This window comes from Bactrocera oleae, chromosome 2 (genome assembly GCF_042242935.1).
Source record: "Bactrocera oleae isolate idBacOlea1 chromosome 2, idBacOlea1, whole genome shotgun sequence".
Lineage (NCBI taxonomy): Eukaryota > Metazoa > Arthropoda > Insecta > Diptera > Tephritidae > Bactrocera > Bactrocera oleae.
The window spans coordinates 24,474,588-24,499,673 of NC_091536.1; the positions used below are offsets into that span (position 1 = coordinate 24,474,588).

At 34.7% G+C, this 25,086-nt stretch overlaps 1 protein-coding gene and 1 long non-coding RNA gene across 11 annotated transcripts in view; one reads left to right on the forward strand and one right to left on the reverse strand.

Annotated features, from left to right (window-relative positions):
• The window catches only part of cic (Putative transcription factor capicua), a 57,543-nt gene that overhangs the window by 9,431 nt on the left and 23,026 nt on the right, over positions 1-25,086 (forward strand). For 9 of the 10 annotated variants that reach the window (XR_011397299.1, XR_011397300.1, XM_070112479.1 and 6 more), the window contains exon 3: positions 17,273-17,799. The exons of the other annotated variant lie outside the window; for it this stretch is intronic. The gene's annotated coding sequence lies outside the window, so the exon portion shown is untranslated. The remainder of the gene's footprint in view (positions 1-17,272; positions 17,800-25,086) is intronic. 10 annotated transcript variants of the gene reach the window in all.
• Positions 20,755-25,018, reverse strand: LOC118683696 (uncharacterized). The gene is made up of 2 exons (XR_004979528.2): positions 22,196-25,018; positions 20,755-22,122 (listed from the first exon to the last, which is right to left on the reverse strand). It is a non-coding gene; the product is annotated as an uncharacterized lncRNA (long non-coding RNA).

The window sequence follows — 25,086 nt, forward strand, 5'->3', positions numbered from 1 at the left end:
TTGCCGACATGAAAATTTAGCTGTCGTGTAGTCGTCTTTGTGTTCAAAGTATTATATTCTCTGTTGCAACATGTTGCGAGAGTATAGAAAGGAGACAAAGAAAAGCTTATCAAAGAGAGTCACATCTGTCTCAACAACACGATGTGATAAGCAAACAATACGCATACGAGTATATGAGTATAGTAACAGCAAAGCAAAATATAAATAGCGTAAGAAAACCGGTTCGCGACAAACACGACGCGACAATAAGTAAAAATAATAATCATTGAGCCTGTTTCCGAGTACGACTCTTATTACTGCCTTTTTTCTTATTCTAACACCGATTATCTATTTTTCTACATACATATGTTTTTTTTTTTGTTTTCATCTCTGACTCGCTCGTTTTGAGAATTGTCTGCACGCCAAATCTTCAGATCTGTTGATACCTCCTTACCGTACACAACAGCAGTACAAGCAGTCAAAATGCAGACGTGGAAATACAGAGTAACAGCAGTACAGTCCATATACCATACATATGAGCACACAATCTAACGAGCAAGCCAATAAACCAAGTCAATAGAACAACCGCCGATCAAAAGATAATAATAAAAAAAAACCTTAAAACACGTTATGACACAGCTAGCACCACCGGCCCAGCCAATCACTTCAATTCGGTACTCGTTGAAAATGAGAAGTTCATATGCGCTGGACATCGTATATTAATACATTTGTCGAATCGTTGCATACAAGTTGTTCCCGCAGTTGCCACACGAAGCAATACGGCACGACGTTTTGAACACAAAAACACATTTTTGACAGACCATACAATCCCTATAAGCTCGGAAACCGATATGTACTTTTGAAGTAAAAGCTTATATATCACAAATGCTAGCTTTTATAACTGACATTTTTTGCCGTCAGACTATAACTTCCCTTTTCGTTTATCTATGATTTCATATACTGATTACCGGTATACATACAACGTCCTAAGGTTCAACTAGCGCGACGTCACTGCACTATACTGTGTTTTTCTTCACAGTTGGGCGTAACCATACACTTACTAGCTCGCCCTTCCCCCCCGATAGTGCACTTACAAGCCTAAATTGAAGCTATCATCTCAGGAGCCAGTTGAATTTCCTCACTTGAACTTCATATTAAAAGCAACAAAACGTAATCGTATAATGTATACAAACAAAAAGCTTAAAGTAAAAACGAAAACAAACGTTCAGCGTAAAACGGCTACTGGTGTTGAGCGTAGTAAAAATTGTTGCTCTGCCGGTTTTTATTGTTGTTTGCATTGTGATTATGCGAGTATGAGCCGTTTCATTGTTTGCTTATTGTCTAGTTTGCTTCAACATTTCGGTTAGTCATTCTGCTTGAATGCTACGAGTATTCGCCTTGATTGTTTTTGGTTGCCTAAGCTGACTTCGGTCGCTTAACAACAAGCTTTAAAGACTTATGTTTTTTTCTTTTAATGGCTTGGGTTGGAGCAGTAGTTTGTTGGAGTTGCAGCTGGCTGCGAAAGAGTGTGAAAGATAAAATAAGTCGAAGTTAATGTTGCCAAGGCGTACGTTAATGATCGCGTTGCTTTCTGCTACCAAACGAATGCAATGAATGGCTACCGATCGTGTGTAGTGGATTACATATCGACTGTTTGCTGTACAAATACACGTACATACAATACACTTACATGGATAAACTATTCTCATAATGGAAAATCATCAAAGTGATATATGATCGACAGCACCACGACAAGTCTGTCAAGCCGGGAACATGAGTTGATTGCGCTATCGGCCATACACCGCTTTTAACGAACGTTGCTCATATTGAGTAATCCCTATACCGGAGCACTATTATTTGTCCAGTAGAAAATTGTATCTGAATTCCATTTTATCACCTCATTCTAAGTGAGTCTTTTTCTATTGAAGAATTTATTCCTTCGCTTGAGTTCTTCCACATTCTTACTTAGTGGTTTGGCAGGTTATTTGCTTCAGCTCATGGCAACATTAAAGTACAATTCAATGATTGAAAACAACGAATCCATATATGAATAGGTAAATACATACTCGTATGGCTTTTCAACTTCATTTGACCGCATTTGTGACTAAGTAAGAAGAACTAAAGGACCATTCTTGATTTAATTAAATACTATTTTGAGGGAAACAAGCAAGTACATACATACATACATATATAAGTGCAAAAAAGAAAAAATACCATAAAGGCCTGTTGGCAGCAGCATTAGATCTTAGGTGATCATTAGAAGAAGGCGATCGCGGCGTTACAGCTAAGACAGTCATTAATAAGCCTAAAGGTAATATGGGTGACCAAGGTAAAATAGACAGTTCATCACATAGACAAATAAGCAGTAGTAGCCGGACGCAGGCAACGAACTCAGGTTCTACTAAGCCATGGTGCGATATGTATAAATATTTCTCGTTGACAAAACTCGTTCTTTCTTCATTACTTTTAATTCGTTAGATATATAATACATATGTATGTATGTGTATAAAAGTTAAAAGGGTTATCTCCACGCAAGCGACGTTTCTCCTTCACCTGTGTTTTACATTACGATGTACGATTGACATCAAACATTATAAGGACATATTCGGCGACTAATCTCGTTCAACTACTACAAGAATGCTCTCTAAGATAAGATTACTTCGAAATCGAATGTCGAAATCGCTATAAAATATTTTCATCATACTATGTCTAAGTGGACTAATTGTCTAGGCTGTTCAAATAAATATAGGCATAATATGTTTATATTTACTTACGTACAAAAATATGTATGCGGCTATATGTAGTCTATTATAAATCATATATGTATATGTAGGTATAATCGTATAGATACGTATATGCAAGAAACAATCGTAAAAAAAATGTTTGTCATAGAATCATTTCTGTCATTGAAAAAAGTTCAAGTTCTTGATTCACATGTATTTCATGATAAAAAGGTAAGGAAGGGCCTTCAAGCGTTGACAAAACTTTATATAAAAAAAATGTTGCGAAAAAATTCAACATGGTCATAAACTCACCTAGTTTAATTCGCATCAGTTAAAATTGTATTAAAATCATCTTCAAATGAGATATATGGTATATAAACTCAACCGAAGAGGCTTAATTTAATATATTGAGATGATTTGGAAAACGTCAACCAGATGATGGAAACTCATTATATTTGGGATATGAGGTTTATACCAAGGTTTACAAGAAATCTTTACATATTCAGCGCTAAATCTTTAATATTATTTTAAAATTTTTAAGAAAACTTGTCCACTTAATTTCATTAAAGTGTCACACATTTTGACCAACCTAAACGGTTTAAAGTCGGCTGGTAAGTTGTAAATCACTATACAGTGTATATCAGAGGCAGAGAAAGGTCAGAGCTTGTTGCATTAACCTTTGACATTAAGGTATACTCGGAAACATATTTTAAAGCAATTTTATATATAAACAACTCACACACTGACCGACATATTTGGCAAATAGGTTTGTATACTAAATTCACATTTTTTCGGCTTAAACTATAGTATAAGCAAAATTATACTTTCAACGGTATAGTACATATTACCGATATATGCGAAATAAACCAACCAAGTTTGAATATCTTATATTAGGTATAAGAGAGATAGGGGTAGTGTTATATGTTGGCCGATATATGCGGTATAAAATCAGCCGGAAGTTTAAAAATCTTTCAGTTAGGTATATGGTAGTTAAGAGAAGTATTGACCTGATTCAACCCATTTTTGACATACAGACGTAATATTATCAGGAAAGGATTCTCTTCGAATTCCAATTATATATTTCATACATTGAACGATAAGTTCGGTAAAAAGTCAACCATCGACACTGGGGTCCACTTTTTCGGTATACGGTGGGTTGCACAGTTATGGCCCGATTTTGACAATTTTTAGCAATGAGATAGCATATCTTAAAGGCACTCTTTTTGCAAAGTTTTATTTCGATTTATTCATTAGTGCTTGATTTATATACTGGAAATTAAAAAAATTAGATGGAATTTCAATTTGTATTATATGAGAAGTAGGCGTGGTTGTAATCCGGTTTAGCTTATTTTCGCACTGTAATATAGGAATATTATATACCAAATTTGGTTGAAATCGGTCAAGTAGATCCCGAGATATGGGTCCAACTTTTGTATTGACTCCAAAAAGCTTAATTATACCATCCTATGTGTAAAATTGAAAGTCTCTAACTTGTTTATTTAATGAGTTATCGCACTTTTAGTAGTTTGAATGAAAACCGTTATATGGTTAGTGGGCGGGGTTATCACCCGATTTCACCTATTTTTACACTGTAGAGTGCTAAGAGGATTTATATTGAGTTAGTTTGGTTTTTACTTAACTTTAGTGGTTTAGGAGATATGTACATTAAACCTATTACCACCCACTTTAAAAAAATGTTTAAACTGCAGATGCCCTTCCCTAATGTGATTCGTCATACAAAACAACAGTCTTGTACCTTATTGTGGAGCTTAGTAATGGCAATTTATTGGTTTTCGTTTAATGACGTTTTGTAGGCGTGGCAGTGGTCCGATTATGTCCATCTACAATACCAACCTTCTTACGGTGCCAGGAAGCAAGTGTACCAAGTTTCATCAAGATATCTCAATATTTACTCAAGCTACAGCTTGCACGGACGGACGGGTAGACAGTCACGCGTTAGGTGAACAAAACTATTATACACAGTAGCAACATGTTAAAAATTAATACACAGTATAAAAATTAATTAATATTGAAATAAATATATACACATATATAATACTAACACAGGCATATGTTTTATGTCAAATAAAGCCATCATCAGTGCAAAAACACCGAGAATTCCCAACACGAGCTTCATCAACTTCTACTACTTTGAAGTACATTTTTTCCCCTTAAATAGGTCAGTGAAGCAAAAGTGTTGATATCGTTGGAAAAGTGGTGTTCACATTTTTTTTTATATAACTAAACGATGGAAATTCATCATTACGCATTACTCTCTTCACTTTTACTACTAAATGTGCTATAACTCTGTAAATGAAAACATCATAAGTAATAACTTTTTATTGTAAAATAGTACGATGAGTTTGCTGTGATTGGCAGTTTTCAGCAAAGTTCGGAGGCTTAAGGAAATCAAGCACCAATGAAGATATCGGAGCAAATCTTTCTATGAGAATCTAAGTGCCTATAACTAATGTTATACCGAAAATAGCCGGTTTGTTAAATATCGTGATAATAATGTAATTTAATGGTGTTAAGGGTTGATTAAATCGGTTCTGTACTTCCTCCAGACTTTTGTCCATAATACCTAATACAATGATTTCGCTACTTTGGCTGAGTTTATATCGTATATAACGGTAGGAGAGCAAGGTATCATTAAAATTGAGCAACCCTCCTATCCTGCTTTTTTGATAGGTACAAAATAATGCATATAAGTACATATATATTTAGGTCACTATGTGTATAAAATGAAGCTTTATTATCACAAAATGCTCGAAAAGCAAGCAAACTAATCAACAGCAAAATCAGAATCAGAGAACCAGGCAGAAATAAAAAACAAATAATAAAAACTAAATAAAAGTGAAAATAAATAAATAAAATCCTAACGAGGTGAGACGGCTGCTTATCAGTTGCCGCTAGCGTGGGCAATAGAGTAAGAGAGTTTTTATTTATTATTTATTCAAATAGTCATGAACAGCAGGCCCACTTAGAAATAAATATTTACGCGATATCAACAAAAACCTGCATTGTATACAGAAACTTACACACGAGTTAATGCTATTTTGCATCTGATTCTGTGGGCTGGTAGCTTTATATGCGCGGGATATTGAGGGAAGAGACTTAGTTCGAATGCTGGCGGACAAATACCTGCGTATACACTCTCAGCGAATCATATTCCATTGTTAACTCAAAGTTTTTTACGACCAATATTTTGAGATTACATAAATTAATTAAAATAATATATAAATAAAAATAAATTACCTTCAACAGGGTAACACGCAGAAGGAAACATCGGAGACCCTATAAAGTAAAGCGTCAGCGCGACGTGCTTAGTCGATTTAGCCATGTCTCACTGCATATACGCGAACATCAGTTTTTGAATTATCGATCTGAAATTTTGCACATGCCCTTTTCTCTCCAAGAAGCTGCTCATTTGTTGTAACCGCCGACATCGGACCACATATTATATAGTTGTAAAATAACTGAGCGATCAAAATTGGGTTCTTTTATGGAAAGATTTTTTATTGTACAATATATATGTTTATTTACTAAATAGCCCAGGGTAACGCTCCCCGAAGCACTCAATAATTCCCGGCCAAGGAACCCAAATTTAATTAAATTTACATTTCCCAAAAATGACCCTATTATTTTATCCATAACTGTATGTATGTAATTCAAGCTTGCTCTGCAAAGTTATAAATGAACTGCTAATAAGCAAGTTGACTGCTTTATTGCCACACAAATTCATACAGTCTGGCAGAAATTCTCACTTGTGCGAGCGGGTGCGTGTGCAGCCTCCAGTACTAAAATTGATAAATCAAAATAATGTATATGATTTTTCGTGTGAATCTATAACAATTGGCCCTGCCTTTGCTGATAAGCATTTATATTCATATGTATGTATATCTGCCATAGTTATGTAACCAGCAACTAGTTTGTACGTCGAAGCGAAGGTACAGACATATTGCACAAATAATTGTAATTCTCACAGACAACAGCAATACCTGTACACCACTCGCATATAATTGTATTATTTTCTCGGAAAAGGTATATGCATACGTAAAAGTATTGGTATGTATATGAAATCGTGCTGTATTGCTAATACAACTGCTCATTTAGAGTCGCAGTTTAAGAACGTGCTTTAAATGTTCTTAGATGCTAAAAGTATGTGATTGATGTAGTTTTCATTTGATATTAACTATGTATTTACCCTTTAGATTTGGATGATTTTTAACACTTTTCAGCAGCCTTAAGGGCAACTCAAGTAGGTGCTTTCTGCAACAATATTTAGTCAAAAGCTCAATAACCACTTAAGGGGTTATATCCACTTGCGAGTTAGAAAAAACGCGATTTTTTTTTTTGAAAAGGCATTTTATTTAATAATTAAATAAAAATAATGTGCATTTGCAGAATTTAATGAACTTTAATAATCGGTGATTTATTTTGAAAAATTTTGAATTTACTTGAGCCGGTAGCCGATCTACAGGAGAACGTCCGAAAAAAGGTAACTGGTAGTGGGGAAGAATTTTCTGCATCAAATTATCTCAAATCCAAAAATTAAAAATAAATTATTATTTAAATAGATGTATACCGATAGCGAACAAAAGTACAGGTAACGAACGAAAGACTAGCCAAAATTTAAATTTTTAATTGGTCCGGCCGTTTCGGAGAAATTTTTCTCACCGACGGCGTTTCGGGAAAAGAGCGTTTAAAGTTTTGGGAGCCGATTACATTACGAGTACTTTAAAAAATTCTTAAAAATACGCTCATATCTCCGAAACTATTTTTCGGATCAACTACAAATCTTCAGAAAATATTTTCAAATATATGTATGTACATCGATATACGAATATAAGCAAAGAAATCGATTTTTTAAAATTTAAACAAGATATAACCTCTTAAGCTAAACGAGACAAAATTTTTCTTTCGATTTCTGGAGCCTATTAATATTTATTCGAATTATGCATATTAATATGTGTAGACTTTCTTCTAGAAATTTCGACTGGATTTTGGTATATGCCCATGAAACCAAAAAAACAAATTCTCCGATACGATCTGTCGACAGGAGCGTGCTTTATCAGTCAACAATTGAAAAAAATTCTTTAACGCAAATTTAAATGCAAATTACAACTTTTTATAGTAAGCTGTCATGTCATAATTATGCTGCCAACAAACTTATTGAAATTACATATCTATTATTATTTCCATTACTTTTGTAATAACTGACTAACACTGGCAAGCAATACCTATAGGCGATACATAAGCATACCTACATAACACGTATACTCCTATCTAGCCTGCTGCTGGTTTATTCTACTAACACACACACAAACACTCATGTTTAGATCTGTATAATTCTCTATGATTTGTTTTTGCGCACGCGCATAGCATCACAAATAGCCTATAAACACAAGTGAGCACATACATATATATGTATGTGTGTGTGTAACATAGTAAGGTGGAGTAGATCAAAAAAAAAATACTACGCGAGTCGCTATTCAATGCTTTGTTGCGATAGAAACCAGAAAGGCCGCGATGTCCATACTTGTGCTACTGCTCCACCAAAAGGGGGGCAGAAGAGGAGCAGCACGCGATCCATCAAATAGATATGCATATATGTATGTTTGTGGATGTATGTCTGAATGTACATCTGTGTGTTCGATTTTCTTTTATGGGCCTGCTAAGCAGCTTAACCGGCGCACCATTTTCCAATTACTATATATGATTTTATAGCTATTATTGCTTATTTTACACATTATTCTTCCTCTACTTCCATTCTGCAGGCAGATTTTGAATGCTTCTTTGTAGTTGTTGTTGTTTTTTTCTTTTTTTGGTTATTTTGTCAATTATCGTCGACGAAACGTCACAACAAATCGATAAGCGATTCAGTTAATATATGTATATTAATTGTTGAATGCGCAGAAGACAGATTTAGTTAGTCGAAAAAGGGTATCAAATAAATTACTTTATCTCATTTATTGCCCAAGAGCGTCGTCGACAATGAGTGACCATATACTCGTATGTTTATCGAAATATACAATATATATACACTGTAGCCTTAAGAGGGGTACATCCTTATGGCCGATTCACATACAACTTTACCCGCATTACTTGACAGATTATACTTTACCAACGAAGCGAAGCGAACATAGGTTTTCCCACATCTCTCTAATAAAACTGATCACAGTTGCTTATTAAAGCGCAAAATTGAGAAGTGGTTCCAATTCTTCCGAGTTTACCAGCACTAAGGCCAACTTTGTGTTGTGGTTTTATATCTGTAAGCATACGAGAATTCCAATTCCCTTCCAAAGCATCTCAGCAATAACCGATACCACATAATTCTTGCATATTTTGAGTTTAAGCTGATTCTACCAAACCATCGCTAAACTGCCGTGAGACCCACGAACATAGACACGTGCTAAGTTCGACCAATACTAGGCCTCAGAGTTTGCTCTCCAGATTTATATTCCACTGCATACTATTAGTTCTGATGGTTTTATACTTGGCAAGCACGTTTTTTGGACTTCAACTGAAGGGCTGCCACATGCACTTTGTTCCAACCACAAATGTTATGCTGTAGTGCGTACCGAAAAGCCGAACTGACTATCGAATCTAACACTCTATATTTTTGGGTTATTATTGGTCAGAAACATCGACTCAAACTTGAAACTCGCTGAATCGAAATCAATATATTCACTAATCTTGACTCACATTTCACAAGATATTATGAGTCCTTTTTTTTTACAAGGAAAAACATGGAAAACTCCGTATGAAAACTTGCAAAAGGACATTTCTAGTGTCAAAGTAAACCATATACCAAGTACCTACAAACACTAAACGATATTGTGATCTCCACAACGCAAGAACAACCAGTAGACACTATACTCTACACCAGCTGTGAGTCTGCATTTGCACTACGCACATTTGCCAATGGACTTGCTCTGCCAATAATACATTTTGACACCTCACCGCATATTGAGCAGTATGTGGAAAGTTTCAATGCCGAGTTACCATAGAGGATTTACCAAATAACATCAGAGTCGTGATAAAGAACGATAAATTGCACTGGATTCGCAAATATTCAGATTTGTACAGATATATTGAAAACTTGACCATATTTACCAACCACACTAAGTACCTTAAGTTGCGCGATGACCTGGACAGCCACTATGCGTTTTCAGTTGGCGAAATGTGGGATGTCTACAATGAGCAACAAAAGTTTTTCTCAGGACCGCTCTTTCGTTTTTCAGACAATTGTTTTAACAAAAACTATCCAATTGTTCTGCCACTGTTGCACAATTCCATTTATTGCAACCACCTATACAACTTTCTATTGAGGCTAGTTCAATCGGGTTTAATTGGTTTCTTGCGCCGAAACTGCTTTAGGGAATATTTGGATATGCACTAGATTGTGTTAGAAGACCGTAATAAGCGGCCGGGAAATGTGCCCTTAAAACTAGACTTGTAAACTGGGACTAAGATACGAGTATATATTACCGACAGTTTCGACGTTATCTTAAATCTACGTCTCGTCCCCACAATGATGCGTTTGATGCATGTAGGATTCTTAGCTACGTTGTCAAGTATCGCTCTTGCGACCTCCACTCACTATCATTTTTGCAAAAGATTCAGGTCTTTTGGTACGAGTCTAGCATTGACACACTATATACCCAAAACTTTAACCAAAATGTGTTGAATCAATACATAAAGGATGTTGAAATCCTCTAATCTCTATCTAATGTCAAAAAAACTATTTTTCATGCACAATTTTTTTTTTTTTAAACTTTTTCGTTGTTATCCTCAGTAATAGATGTGGATAGACGACTCGCATGAGGCAAGTTTTCGATGGCTTCCGACCTTCACTGAATGCATTGCGCCACTCAAATACTTGTGTTCGTGACAAAGTAGACTCCCAAAATACATTTGCAACATTTTTAATAGCTACGGAAAGCTGTGATTTCATTGGAAACACAAAATTTCAAGCAAAACCGTTAAATTTTTTCCATGATAAAAATCGCTAGACAAACTTTTCGCGTCGTAAACAAACAACTGCCCAACACACACTCATTGACTTATGGAGATCAAACTGCACAAGAACATAAAAAAGTTTGTACCAATTAGGGAAAAACATGGTTGTCGATTCGTTTTGAGCGCGTGGTTTATATGGTCCGTCAAATTTAGATGCTTCCCGTAAATTCACATATGTATCTCCTGCAAATATTACGCGATTCTCTTCAATTCATCAGCAGATATAAACAAGAAACAACAACTTGTAAAAAAACAACAATAACAATCGATATTTGCTTTTACGTTACGACTTATATATTAATTTTCACCTCCAGGCGCTGAAATGGGGGGAAATTTAGCGGATAGATGTGTATTCATAGGAAGACATGCGTAAATATAAGTGGAATCGGCGATCCACTTGGTTCACTTTAATATACATAGCTACATACATATGTATATATGTTAATGTTTTTAATTATTTCGTTCTTTCATTTGCGATTGCTTCAAATTTGTTTTTCCTTTTACACCGTATTTTTACCAATGAGTGATAGCTGCCAAAAAAAATTAATGAGTGAATGTATATGGACATGTGTAAATTCATATTCTTTGCTGCATTTCATTGAACACGCTGCAATTGAGCTGCTGCAGTGCACTTCCTGCCCTGGGAAAGTTTTCTCAACAACTGTAATTCGCGTATTTTTGCTGCTAGTCGCTCTCGCCTTATGTGCCTCTTGTCACTAGCTTCATAATCACCATATCTTATTTGATTTTGCTCATGCGTTTAGTTGTGCACGTAATTTATGGTTTGTTTTCGTGCAATTTAATTTTAGCAAAAATCAAATTGGTTTTAAAAATAACAAATTCATTAGAGGCAGCCGCCGACTTGCGAACACCCGGTAGCCAAGCAATAACCAACAGCGTTTCAACATTGCCGACCGCCGCGAAATTTGCGTCATCTAAAGAGGAAGAAATATGCTATACACATACATACTCTCATATATATTTTTATTTGTATGAATATGCCATTTGGCTGACCATAAATTCTACTACCGTTCTTAAATCAGCTTTGATTATTTTACTTTCCTACCGTCTAGTCATTTTATTGGCCAGATCACATACAAAAGTACATCTGCAATTCTATTTGCATTTCAACTTTATATTGGAAAGTACGAATAAAGCAATCATAAAAAGACTAATTTAATTTAGCCATATCCGTCTGTCTGTATATACGCAAACTTGTCCCTCAGTTTTCGAGATATCGATCTAAAATTTTGCGCACGTCATTTTATCCCCAAAAAGCTGCCCATTTGGCGGAACCACCGATTTCGAACCACTATAGCATATAGCTATTATACCAACTGACCAATCAAAAAGTGTTGTATGGCTAACTTTTTTATTTCAAAAATTACCTACACGAGCAATCGGATCGTTGATATCCTCTACTGTCTTTTTGATGACAACACAACAGTGATTTATTCAGCATCATTTAGCCCAAAGCAATTAAGTGGCACATAAAGTTGGCGCCAACCACATCAATCAGGCAGACAGCATTTACAAAGCGAGTATCACATTCGCTTGAAATGTGTTAATCATAAATTAAGCATTTTGATTATTGAATAAATCGCTTTTCGAAGACTGCTGTTGGAATGTCTAACTCCACTACTTTTGTAGATGGTAGATCTACAACTGCGTCAACTATAACTACAAGCAGAATTGTATTCATATCTAGTTTAACGGCATGTTACCTGTTTGGGTCGTCATATACTCGTACCAATGTGCCATAAACATTAAAGCCGAAGACTTAACATACGCAAAATATGCACTTGGCCTTGCCATATTTTTCTGCGACTATGAAGCCTTAGCTAATTTATTTAATCAGCTGTAAACAGAAGTCTAAATGGAAACCCTTAATAAATAATGAAGAAAATCAACCCATAAATTTTTATCCCATTATTACTTTTAAATTAGTTTCCCTTAATTATACCCCGAATCAGGTATATTAAGTTTACGACGATGTTTGTAACACCCGGAAAGAAACATCGGAAGTTTTGAGATATCGAGCTAGCTGTCATACAAACTGATAAATCTAAATCTATTCTTGTATGGAAAACTTTTTTATTTGACAAAATATCTTCACGAAATTTGGTATGGATTATTGTCAAAGACATAATCTCTAAACATATTGACATATCAAATTCGAATTTTTATATAAGTTGAACTGTACTTTTAAATATTTAAAACAGATTTTCGAATGAAAGCAAACGAAAAGCCGGTGTTCAAGCGGGTATATATATTTATACAATACGTATATATGTAATTGAAAAACTATGTCTATGTAAATATAAGTATACTTTATCAACGTTTAACAAAAATGCGGCAAAGCCATTTTGTTTTCAACAAAACACAGTAAATGTGTAAAACAACTTGTGTGCTTAAAAATAATATACCTAATTGCGCTAATCATTTGTTTCATTCACGTTTTTCGCTTTTCTCTCTTTGAATTTACTATTCGCGTTGAATATTGTCTGAATTTGTTTGCACACATTTGTAAATATGTTCATATGTATGTATGTATGTGTGCATATACGATTCCCTCAACACTTGATTGCGCTATAATTAGTGCTTTCATTTATCTTTATGTTTTTATTAATATTCTTATATACACCTAGATATAGTTAATATGAATGGCTATATTCTTTATTACTATTTTATATATTTTTTAATTTTAGAAATTTCGTTAATCACGGAAAATACGCCTATATGGTAAATACAATTAAAAACACAAATTTTCATACAATTTTAATAAGATTCAGCGCAATTTCTTTTTATAGAAAAAATATACAAATACACTCCTACGCATTTCCGCATATTCTCTAGTAGTCACAGACAGTGACAGCACTCATCTTTACCAAATCTGATATACGTGTACATATGTATTCCGTTAGGTTGCTTTATCCCCTAGTTTGACGCTCTCCTCTTTAGCATAAAAGTTTATCTCCCTACTTTTGGACGAGTTGCGTTTTCCACCATTACTCCCTTATTTAATGGATCTTTTGTTCGGTGACTTCAAAGTGTAAGCATAAAAAATGCAATTTTATGTATCTGTTTGAGGTAACTGTTGTGGGAGGCTACAAAGTTGATGTTGAATGAAACGGTGAACTGCCAGAACTGCCAACGGAATGATGCAGTTCAATGGTTGGATTTTTATCAGCAATGATATAAAGTCTTCCCGATAAATATGAATGTCATAGCTGTAGAAAAAAGTATAATTTTAGCTAGTTTTTAAAGCTAAGTAGTGTAGACGTGTGTAAGTTTCCATACCCTGAGCAGGGTATATTAGTTTGCCACGAAGTTTGTAAAGGAAATGTCGGAGACTCTATGAAGTATATATGTATATGTATATACATATAAAAAAAACATCGTGACGAGCTAAGTCGATTTAGCCATGTCCGTTTGTCTAAATAATACGCGAGCTAGTCCCTTAGTTTTTGCAATATCAATCTGAAATTTTTCACGCTTGTATGAAAAACTTTTTCATTTGACAAGATATCTGTCCGAAATTTGACATGAATTATTGCCCAAGGCAAAACTGCATTCTACAAACATATTAAAAGAGCCCATTTTGTTACAGTTGATATTGACAACAAAGTCAAGATGGACAAAAACGGACAAATCTTTGAGGGTTATAAAAATATACATTTCGACCGTGCTCTCTCGAATCAAAGAGTTTCACCTTATAATATTTATAGTGATCATTGCAATAACTTTTATTAACTCTTTTGCCGAATGCGTCACCCTTTAACAATGTCGAGTCGCCTACACCGATACCATTATCATCACTATCAACTAAATGCATCCCTTATCCTGAAAAAAACGCAGTGCCAGCAAGAAGAGGCAAAAGAAAGCAGTAGTGGAAGTGGAAGTAAAAAATTAAAATGAGGGGAGAAGTTCCGCTGCTTGGCATTTGTTTTCACTGACTCGTCGTAAACCGACGATTATTACGAGAACGTGGACATACAAGACCAACGCGTGGTTTGACTTTACCGAGTTATGTTAGAAAATACCACCAGCTACACCCCCAACCATAGAAGCGCACTTTGTAGTCGCTGCACGTTTTCTACATTTTTTGTTGCTATGTGAGAATCTTTCGCAAAGCATTTTCTTCAGTTTTGCTATGGAAGTTGCTATTTTTTTTACCATTTGTTTTAACGCAAAAATATAAAAATGTCAAAGCAAAAAAGGTGAAAATAAATAAAAGCGAGTGGAAAAGCTCGCTGAACTGAACTGAAAAAGTGAAGTGGCTGTAGACGGAAGTTGTGGTTGGGTCGTTGATTGCAAAACTCGGTGTGTGCAGATTGAGCGCAAGTCGTACACCAGCCCCCATATGTTTTCCATCGATGTCGTGCGGTAGTATGTGTGTTCTCATTGCTGCTAAAAGGATGCTTTCAACACGTTAGATGCATAACAGCATGACGTGTGCAACTTAGCAGGTATTTGGCCGAGCTTTCCACCCGATTTTTGCTGTTTATCATGGCAACAAACTTGCAGGTTTGATATATTATCGTGACGAGGGACGATCGTTGTTAAAATAATAGAGTTGCCATATATTTAGCCTTCGCTGCAGCCGAATTTCTGGCCCATATCCCCCTGTATGCTAGTCAAACACTCAATAATTTGTTTCCGGCGGTCAATGGCATGCGCAAACCTGGCAGGTGGATGCCCAGTTCCTGTCCATTCCTTTTGCGTCAGCGCGTCGATGACAGTTAGCAATTTTCAACACTTAATATACATCGTCAGAGCGCAAACATATGTCATTACATCTATACCTATACACATGCACTCGTCGGTTGTTGGTTTTGTAGAATGATACAGTTTTTATACACAATTTATGTGCTATTTTTGTCCGTGTATTTGGTTGTTTGTGTCAGCACTTCTGGTGTTGTGGCAGGAACGCAAATTACTACTGCTACCAGCATCTTTTAGCAGTACCGACAGTCGCTGCAAAAAAATTGTGTATGTACACTGCCACTCTCAGTTAATGTTGCCAACGTTTGCCTAATATTGATTGACAACTGGCCAGGAGTTTTTAAGTTGCCATGCAACGTTATGAACTTGCAACTCGTACGTCTCTCTTTTAGCTCGTTGCTGAAAGGCCTCCTGGCACTTCGTGCCCATCAGCTTATTTGGTAATATGCTAGGAAGTCAATTAATTTTTATTATACCCTGAACAGGGTACGTGTATATTAAGTTTGCCATAAAGTTTGTAACACCTAGAAGGAAACGTCGCAGACACTATATATATATAAATTATCAGCATGTAGACCCGAGTCGATTTAGCCACGTTCGGCTGTATCTACGCGAACTAGTTTCTCAGATTTTTAAATATCGTTCCGAAATTTCGCACATGTACCTTTCTCTCCTAGAAGCTGCTAATTTGTCGGAACCGCTGATATCGGACCACTATAGCATATAACAACCATACAAACTGAACAATCGGAATCAATTGCTTGTATAGAAAGCTTTTTCATTTAACGAGATATCTTCAAGAAATTTCGTACGGGTTATTGTCTAAGTCAGAGGTGCATTCTCTGAAGGAATTGTTCAGATCAGATCACTATAGCATAAAGCTGCCATACAAACTGGACGATCGGAACCAAGAGCTTGTATGGAATATTTTGTATATATGAAGGGTATTATAGCTTCGGTGCAACCGAAGTTAACGTTTTTTCTTGTTTTTATATGCATTAATTGCAATTAGTACTTTAATTTCGGCTTCGCCTCAGTTTATTGAGTAACGAGATTTAGCTTGCCTAAATTTATTAAAATTGAGAATTTAATTTACAAAGGCAAATGAGATATGTTATATGAAATTTCGTCTCACCTTTTTGGTCATCTACCCGTTGTTTGTTAAACCTGAAACTAATCGATTATCGAATTGTTTACGATGATGTCTGTCTATTTGTCCGTGCAAGCGATAATTTGGGATATCTTAATACGTTATGCAAGTTTGACTCTCTTAAGAAGTTGTTATGCCAATAGGTTTTGTGTATTATTTTTGCATAAAGCTGAACCCTTTAATTACCATAGTTATAATGCTCTGATTTAGGTGAAATATGCGCTGTTTTGTTCGATAGCTAGTTTCCATATTGAAGGTAATTTTATAATAGCACTCTCTAGAAACCCTTGTCCCTATTGGCGAAAGACTGGGTCAGTCGATACCCGTGGCCGTGGTGCAATTGTTAACAGTACAGATCGGTCTGACCGTCAATTCTGCCCTGACCACCCTTTGCGCGAGCTGATCGCGGTTTGACCAAAACTATTTTCGCTCGACGTTGTCATAAGTGACCTATGAACCGATTTTGTTCCGATTCAGCACCACTTCCTTGTTGAAAATTCGATCAATGAGGATTTTTGCGTTAACTCGTGTGGCACTAACAATCATTTGTATTCAATCATGCCTCTGTTGTGCTAAAAATATCTTCTAATCCCAATACACATTAAAATATTATATTCATCAACTTTGTCTACTTTTTTAACACATTTTCTTTATATCTTTCTTCTTCCAGCAATAATGCGTTGTAATCCTTTAAAATGTATAAAGTATAAAAAAGGGAGCCATTAACAGCGTCATTATTACCAATACCAAAAACAACAGCAACTGCTCTCCAGTAGGTATTGTGATTTGAGAGAGCGATTTCAATGTCCAATAGCGTACTCAGTACCGAGTAGTCGAGAAGCATTCATTTATCTGCATGTAATCTCATGCCTTTGAGGGCTGGCAGACGTTTATTAAAATGATTGCTTCCGTTTGTTGCCTCAATCGTTGTTGGCAACAGTTTTTTCGTAAATGAATATGTGATTTCAAAAGCTGTAAAGATGGAAATTAAAAAGAAAAACTTACTACACGAAATACTCGCCATCACTACAAAGTATTTTTTCAACCCACCTACCTTATGGATCTCGAGCAAATAGTAATATGCTCCCATGTGTACATATGTATATATAGAAGAGAACTCTCACAAATTTTGGACACTTACCTAGTAAATAACTGCGTTACGATTGCAATAAAAGCGATTTAATTAGAGCATTTAAGGTAAGTTCACTAAATAATAATAGTAGGTATACTTGTGTCGCATACTGTTATCGATGTTCAACTCTTTACCTCTTTGGATTCCATACAATATATGCTTAGCTTTCTTCCATATCAATTCGTTACGGTACAGAATTTTTTGTAGACACAATCGAACGATTACATAACAGTACATCAATATGCAAATATTTATTGTTAATAAGTCCTGGAAAATTCCTTACATGCGGATTACTGGGACAAGTGACAACTACACCAGTGAAAGTTGCTGAACAACGAATGTTCATTTCTACTGCTCATACTTTCAGCACTAGAAATATAATATATATTGCAAGCGAAAGTTTAAATAAAAGAATTATACTTACATTAGCACTCACTTGTAGCATTTTGGAGCCTTTCTCTGCCCCCCATATACCCCATAAAATGATTTCCATCAGATGCTTCTACCAAAGCATATTACAATATTTTTTTCGAATTAAACACGGAGATATCTACTTTGATTTAAAGGAAATAAAAGCTGCCCATCATTTACCTACTTTTACCACACGTTGACCATTGTATTACAGCAACATTTGCAGATGATACTGCTCTTTTGTCTGTGCAAAACACAAGCTGCATCTACTGCAAGATTGCAACAACATTTAAACAAAATATTTGCATGGACAGCTAAATGGCGAATAAAATTAAATGAATAGGTTTTTGGGCAGAAACTCTGCCCTATCCACATCTAACAAAATTCTTCTTTACATGCAGGTGCTCAGACCAGTTTGGACTCCAGCGATTTCAAAACAAAATTTTAAGATGCGTCTTGAATTTTTCGGAATTGATTCAGTTGCCGCATCAATTCACAAATATGCCACGTCTATATGTTAAGACTTTCTCACCATCTTGAGTCTTAAAGTAAAGGAAAAGAAAGGCTTAAACGCAAAATACCGTATCACCTTATAAAGTAGCCAGACTATCTGCAATTTACACGCAGAGCATCATTAATTCATTTGTACTATATAATAAGCAAAACAAATTGTTCGTTAGTTTATTTTATGTTAACTAATTACAATGGCAATGAAATAAAAAAAACTTCACATAAATGTAGAAACATACGTGCAATTTCAGTTAATAAAATAAACTTTGCACCCACCCTTAACACTTCCATTTGCGGTGTTCTTTTGTGCTTCATCCCAGCCTCAATATTTCAATTGCAATTGTGAGTATTTACTATGCTATGCTTAACTGGAGTTACATATTTATATTGTAATGCATTTTCCGATCGCAATTCATTTTTCTATATTCATCACACAAGCTTTAATGTTTATTTCTCTACTACATACAATATTTTTGCATTATTTAATTGCAATTAGTAGCATTATCCGGCACTTCAATGCAAAAATACTCAACATAGCATAGCATTAGGTGCCAAATGCTTGTTGTTTTTTGTTTTTCAAAATTTTTATAAAAACTTGTCGTTCGTGTGTTTATGAATGCATCAACGCGTTGCTTTCGTTCAGTTTGTGTTTTTGTGTGCTGCATTATAAATATATTCAATTAATGCAATATTTCCTATTCTGCATTGTATCTTATTTACATTATATTCAGTGTATGTAATTAAATCACATCCCGCCTGTCGCAATTTTGTTAGGTATTTCGTTGTTCATTGTATACAATTTTATGCGAATAGTAAGTGCTACGATTTTTTATTTTAATTTGTGGCATTCATTGTGACGATAAGCAATATTTCAATTTTATTACATAATTTGAATATATAATTATACATATGTACATACCCATGTTTATTCACATATATAAATGAGATTTCAAATGATTCGTAAAAATAGTAGAAGGCGTATAACTGTAATAGAACTCCCTGCGTTTAGGTAATCGGAATCACTTGTTAATTAATCAAATCTACATGTAGTAGATATGTTTAAGATGCATATAAATTTACTACTGAACAACAACAACAATGCTTTACATTTTTTACCTGCTGTTATATTTTCATTATTAATTTTGATTGCAATACTTAGATATGCAATGTTATTTTGCAGCTACGGTTGTTACTCACTATTGTTATTTTCAATTGAATTAGTTACAAAAACAATGGCAAAGTCGAGAGCATAATCGCTTTCAGACATATTCCCTTTCTGTTCCAAAGAGGTGTAATGTAATAAAAAAATTAAAATCTTAAATGCATTTTTCTTGAAACTGCAATTTTTAAATCGAGCGACGTATCCACGTAATTTCATGGTAACAGTTATTTTTTCGCATGTACGTTGATATCATTCGATTTGTTTTAGTAAGTTAAAAATTTTATTTAATTTAACTTTTAGCATTGGGTCGCTAGTGATCGAAATATATATATATATATTGAAATGATCAGTGTAACGAACTGAGGCGATTTAGTCATGCGTGTATTTTGGCGAACTCGTCTCTTAGTTTTTAAGCTATCGTTCTGAAATTTACACACGCACTTTTCTTCTTAGTAAATGGGTAAAATATTTTCGAACTTCCGGTTGACTTTATACCGCATATATCGGTGAATGTGTAAGTTGTCTTCCTAAAATGAAAAAATGTTTCCGAATATATTTGAATTATGCCAAAAGTTAATTGCAATCAGTCCAGATCTTCTCCCAGCGATTCCATTTCTCTTAATCCTTGACCTAACTCTTAAACCGTAAGAGAGAATCGCCCTTAACGTTATTGTTCATAAAAAAACATTTTCATATACAATTTTAACCCTTTATTTAATTGATGTGTGAAAAAGTTGTCACATGATGATATATTTTGCATTTATTGACAACATTTCAATTTGCACTTCGTTAAGGCCTCATAACACTCTGCTCTAGTTTATAGTGTTCTCGCCATTCGCTGGGTGTAGTTGTTACACTTCTTAAATCTTTTACATTTCATTGGAAGATTGGGATAACACTCCTAGATTTAGTATTATTTTATATGAAATACCATATGTACTATGTATGTATTTATTAGTATATGAATTTACGTTTATAGTTTTCAACACTTAAAACTTAAGTAAAATTAGATTTGTACAAAAAAATAACACAAATGACAATAATGGTTGTGCCGAAGCTGCAACTGTTGTGGTCGGTTCACACCAAAGTGTATTTTGTGTACTAAAAAGTGTACAGATTTCTTATTCATCCAAATTGCTCTCGATTTGAACTCTCGTTGCTAGGCCGCGGCATGCCTTCCACGCATCCACCTCTTGCCGGTAATTCAACATTATGAATCGTTAAAAGCGCTCATCAACAAGAAATATTTTTACGACACGCATTGGTATACGACGATATGCCTATATCTGTACAATTTACATATTCATGTAGATATATATGTAAATATTTTTTCGCTACATAAATTTACAGATTTCAATCTGCGTTTTAGCTTTATATTCACAGTATTTATTTTCTTCCTTTACTCACACTTTATACTCATGCGAAATACACTCAAATAAAAGTCTTGAATATATTATATTTTACTGAATTAAAAGAAGGGGGAGGGGTGTAGGCCGTGCGAGTTATGTTGCAAAAAAATTGCAAAACACCACTGCAGTCTCTGAGCATTTATTCTCAATTCGAGGGGATTCTCAGCTAGCGCTCATCGTACTGTTTTTTATTTGAAAAGGCTCTCTTACAATTCGCGAAAAGAAAAAGAAAGATAAAACAAAAAAAAAGTCCATCAACACCACAGTTTTAACCTTCTCCCTTCGAAAGTTTTCATAGGACAATGCATTTGACGGATAAGTACATGCACGCATACATACATATATATGTATTTGTTAGTGCAAATTTTAGCCGATGTGATATTGTCGTAATTTCAACCCTTTCTGATCCTGTGATTTTTAAAGTAGTATGCATCCAGCGCATGCAAGTCAACTTCCTCGCATTCTAATCCAAGTTCCAATTTCTGAGCGTTTCTTGCGTAATCTACAGTGTACTTATTCGGAGTTAGATGCACGCCTTGTCTTTCCGACAGGGGATAAAATGATCGTTGGATACACATCCATTTCTGTATGTGTGCTTAATTGATAACACCGGCTATGTTCAGTTAACGCAAAATATTTAAGCAAAGCAAATTTCTTTTTGCCTTTTCGGTTTGCGGCGGTGGCCACACTCTCGTACTTTTTCTCAAGCAGATCAGAAACTGCTTAGTTTCATGATTCTTATCCAATGAGCTAAATCTTGTTATTCTTTTACCTGCGTTATCCCTTACACTCTCACTCCGGTCCGACCATTACCAGTGCACATTGCACGTCAATGCATCACTGACGTTGCACGTAATCACTTATCACAAGCTGACGCATTTCTGGTCCTTAAGTACCTACAAAACCGAAAATATAAAAAAGCACTAATACACTAATAAGTTCATCAAAAAATGCAACACTGTGTATTACTGTGTTTTTTTCACGCATCCACTCTGCGTAGACCTCAGCTTCGTGGTATCTCCCTTTTCTGTCTCCACGCTCACAATGCATTTGTCGAGTGGGGTTACTGACATTCACTCGTATGTCTCGTCATCGTGCATATACACGAATAGCCGTCTAGGCGTCTACAATGCAATTGCTCATATTCCACACCTCGTTCTGGCATTTCGTTGATAAATGCTTCTCGTACTCGTAGTTCATACGTTCGTTATTTGGTTTTGTTGAGCAGAACAAATTCATTCGTCCATTCGTTGCTGGTTCATGATGTAGTTTTATAAATGTATGTAAAAAGTTTTTGACATTTTATTAAACCTTCAGTTTTTTCTTTGCTATACGTGTACGTTTGTATGTATAGTGTTTGTCCAATAAATTCTTGGTTTTTTTCAACACAAATGATTCGTATTTGGCTTGGAATATACTTATGTAAATATGTATATGTAATACAATCTCGTAATTTATTAATATTATGTTCTTTGATAACGGCAAGTTTCAGCAACTGTTTTCGCCTCCACTTATTCTTGATAATTTCCTTAATTTATAATGTTCGCTCATTGTGTCTTTTTGATTCTTTGACAATTCTCTACACGAGTTGATGTATGAAAATGAAATTTTGATAAGCTTCCGTTACACCCGTTACATAAGAACATTGAACTTGTTGCGTAAAGCACAACATTAATACATAATGAATTTATTATTATATTATGTTGGCTTTGTTATTATTAATTTTTTTTTTGTATTTTGAAGAACATGCAATTCATACATAGAAAAACTTTCAATTATATTATATATTGCTTTTATATTAATATTTACATATGTAAGTACATATATGGAAAAAAGTGGAGATTTCTTTACATTCATATTTACCACACCATTATAGCTTACCACGATTTGTAACACCCAGAAGAAACCGTCGGAATCCATAAAATATTATATATACATACATATTGTATTGTACAAACGTGCAATATAAGTATGTATGAGCAAAATCAAGTTCTTGTATGGAAACTTCTTTATTTGTGAAGGGTATTCTAGCTTCGGGGGAACCGAAATTCACCTTTTTTCTTGTTTTGTTTATTTTTGACACTACCTATTACTCTACGAATGACTCAATTGAGTTTTATGTTACTTTTCACGAAAAATTCTCTATATACATACATACATATGTACATTATGTAAAAAAAAATAATAATAATAATTAATGTCGCATGCAATTTTTTATTCCCATAATGAAATAAGAAAATGATAATAACCATATTAATTATTGCGCATGTATTTCGACCGTAAAGAATCTACCAAATTGGAAAATGTGCTATAGTCGTGGCCCAAAATGAGATCCGAGTTATCAACGAACATAATTCCTTGTATAATAATACGCATTCATATAATTATGTACTTATGTATATATATTTGTAAAAGGCAGAATGTATTGCAATTAAATCGGATGCAAGACTGCTCCGTATCAAGCTGTGCAAATTATTTCGGTACACATGTTTACTTGTGAGCGATTTGACGGCAGGGTAAATCAGCTAGAATAAACCGCAAACCAACTGACTCGTACTGTGTTGATGGCAATTTTTAAATATCGGTCAAAAATTAAAGTTTCATACTGGTACACATATGTACTTGTATGTATGTATGTACTTAACTGCTTAGTGCAATTTATATCCTCAGGAATATTGATTCGCCGACGTAACTATGCTCTCTCTCTCTCTGAACCAATTTAGGAAAACGTAGTGATCCTATTGAACGATTTGTTCGGGATTGTACATAGCATCGCCTGGAACTATAATTTATGCCAAATTTCGTAAAGATATCTTGCCTAATAAAAAAGTTTTCTTTACAAGAATTTGATTTTAATCGATCAGTTTGTTTGGCATTTTTTTCCTATAGTGCTCCCATATCGAGGATTCCGACAAAAGAGCAACTTTTTGGGAAAAAAAGGACGTATGCCACAAACGTATTGACTAGTTCGCGTATATACAGTCAGACGGACGGACATGGCTAAATAGAATCAGCTTTTCATGCTGATCATTTATATATATATATATGTACATATATACTTAATAGGTTCTCCGACGTTTCCGTTCTGCTACTCAACATTCGCTCTGCAGGACTGAATTGCAATGCTTGTCAACAAACCAGCCTCATACCGCAAATTCACATACTTACAGAAATACATACATACTTGTATGTTATGTACGTAACCACGCTTTTATCTATTTACTTATGGATTCTCTGTAAATAGTATGTGCATAATATGTATGTAAATTGTAGTGTTAGTCGCGCGCTTTTGTGTTCAGTTAGATGAGTCAGCGGTTGGTTGTGGTTTTTTAATCATCAAATGCGCGAATCTCTCCCTGAGTTCCTGCATATAAACCCCACTATATATGCATACATGTATACGCACACAATTATAGAAATGTACAAATGAATTGGATTCACTAAGAAAACATCAAACAAATAAAGTCTAAGTGAGTAGAAAATAAGACCAACATTACGTACATACTAGAAATGGCCACTTAGTGAAGTCGAAAGCCCCGCAAGAACCTTATACCGAATAGTACTGCATAAATATATAATAAATATAATATAGTTATAGCTGTCTTCGATTCGCAATTTCTCTGCTGGCTGCTGCTTTCTTGTCAAAAAAATTTACATGTAAAAACAACAACAAAGTCATCGAGTTGAATTCGTACACTAAAGTGTGTGGATAATTCATTAAAGGCCTATAACCGCTATTTTCAAATGACAAATGAAAATACAAATTTATTTTTTTCTTGTATTTTTTAAACATAAGACTTTATAACAACTTTTAGAAAACCAAAATAAAGGGTTACAGCTACGGTTAGCGAATGGAAGAC